We start from the raw sequence: 2,500 nt of genomic DNA, 5'->3' as shown, positions 1-2,500 counted from the left end.
CTCTTCGATTTCCCACGTCGGGGATGAGTTGGGCAACTCTTGGAAGCTTCCCATCCACCCCCGTGCCGAGCTTTGCCCTTGGGATGCCTTATGTTGCATCCCAAGGGCCAAGGCACCTGCCAGCCCAAGGGCTGTGCACGGCCTGGGGAGGGAGCTCACCCCTCCCCTATATAGTGCAAAGTTATTGTTTTCCCTATTTTCACAAGGAAACATCAAATTTTTAACCAAGCATACTCGGCCTTTGCTCCTTCGTTACTCGTCCAAATCCAACAAACTTGCATTCGTTGGAAAGGTCTTTTCACAAGGATTCTTTTGATATATAATAATAGCGATTCCGATAAATATTTATTTTTTTATGAATTTTTAAGTGAATAAACAATTAAAAATTCAAAAAAAATAGAAAAAAAATATTTTTTTCCCGATTCTTTCTCCAATATTCCTGATAAATACCCACACACCCACATATGGAGAATGGTCGAAAATGCTCGAGTGGATATCGAGATGTCCGACGAAGCACCACTTGGAAGGGCCGAGGCACGGGACGCCCGAGCTGTTGCTCGGGCCGGCACGGGACGCGCATGGGACAGCCCGGGACGGCATGGGACGCCCTCGCTACAGCTCGGGACGGCCAGGTACGCCCGAGACTTGGCTCGGGACGGCCTGGGACGCCCTCGCCATAGCTCGGGACGGCCTGGGACGCCAGAGACTAGGCTCGGGACGGCCTCGGCACAGCTCGGGACGGCCTGGGACGCCCTTGCCACAGCTCGGGACGGCCTGGGACGCCCTTGCCACAGCTCGGGACGGCCTGGGACGCCCGAGACTTTGCTCGGGACGGCCTGGGACGGCCTCGGCACAGCTCGGGACGGCCTGGGACGCCCGAGACTTTGCTCGGGACGGCCTGGGACGCCCGAGACTTGGCTCGGGACGGCCTGGGACGCCCTCGCTACAGCTCGGGACGCCCTGGGACGGCCTCGACACAGCTCGGGACGCCCTGGGACGTCCGAGACTTTGCTCGGGCCGGCCTGGGACGCCCGAGACTTGGCTCGGGACGGCCTGGGACGCCCGAGACTTGGCTCGGGACGGCCTGGGACGCCCGAGACTTGGCTCGGGACGGCCTGGGACGCGCTCGGCACAGCTCGGGACAGGCCGGGACGCCCGAGCCGAGCTTCGGGTCGCACGAAATCTCTTCGTATTCCGACATATTAGAAGCTTCCCATCATGTAGTAGGCCGAGCTTTGCCCTTTGGATGCCCTATGGTGCTTGGCGAGCACTAGGGAACGTGCCAGCACAAGTGCTGTGCACGCTCTGGGGAAGGAGCTCAACCCTCCCCCTTATAGTGCAAAGTTATTGTTTTTCCTATTTTCACAAGGAAACATCAATTTTTTAACCAAGCATACTGGGCCTTTACTCCTTCGTTACTCGTCGGAATCCAGCAAACTTATACTCGTCGGAAAGGTCTTTTCGCAAGGATTTTTTTGATATATTATAATAGCGATTCCGATAAATATTTATTTTTCTATGAATTTTTAAGTGAATAAACACCGGAAAATTCATAAAAAATAGAAAAAAAAATATTTTCCTCCGTTTCTTTTCTCCAATAATTCATAAATAATACCTCAATAGTATTAATGAAGAGAGAGTCGAAGTGGCCCGGGTGGATTTCGAAATGTCCCACGACCCCATAGAATGCACGGGCCAGCCGAGCCAAAAGAATGGGACGCGCACGGGACAGCATTGGTCAGGCTCGGGACGGCACGGGACAGCACGGGACGCGCATGGGACAGCACGGGACGCGAATGGGACGGCCTTGCTAAGGCTCGGGACGGCATGGGACAGCTCGGGACGCGCATGGGACGGCACGGGACGCGCATGGGACGGCCTTGGTGAGGCACGGGACGGCCTTGGTCAGGCTCGGGACGCGCATGGGACGGCACGGGACGGCCTTTGTGAGGCTCGGACGGCACGGGACGCGCATGGGACGGCCTTGGCGAGGCTCGGGACGGCATGGGACAGCACGGGACGGCCTCGGCACAGCTCGGACGGCACGGGACGCGCATGGGACGGCCTCGGCACAGCTCGGACGGCACGGGACGGCCTTGGCGAGGCTCGGGACGGCAAGGGACGGCCTCGGCACAGCTCGGGACGGCACGAGACGCGCATGGGACGGCCTTGGTGAGGCTCGGACGGCACGGGACGCGCATGGGACATCATGGGACGCACATGGGACACCTTATGGGGATCATCAAGGCGTCTTGCACGGGACATTCTTTCCCACGAAGGGCATTTACATGGGACATCTTAGGAGTCGAGAGCCGGCACATGGGACAACGTAGTTCACACGCACGGAACACTTTACTTTCGTTTGGAACGTCGTGGGATCTTTATGTTCCCATTAGCACCGAACCTTTAACATGCTAGGAAGCTATGTTCGATCTTCTCGAAGTGTCGATGGAACTTCGATGGATACACATCCGATCCGATGTTATGATGATGTACTTTC

This window comes from Eschscholzia californica, unplaced genomic scaffold (genome assembly GCF_041429995.1).
Source record: "Eschscholzia californica isolate CP2 unplaced genomic scaffold, dmEscCali1.0.p SCAF_138, whole genome shotgun sequence".
NCBI classification, from domain to species: Eukaryota; Viridiplantae; Streptophyta; class Magnoliopsida; order Ranunculales; family Papaveraceae; genus Eschscholzia; species Eschscholzia californica.
The sequence above is the reverse complement of the archived record's forward strand: the minus strand, read 5'-3'. Positions refer to the sequence as shown.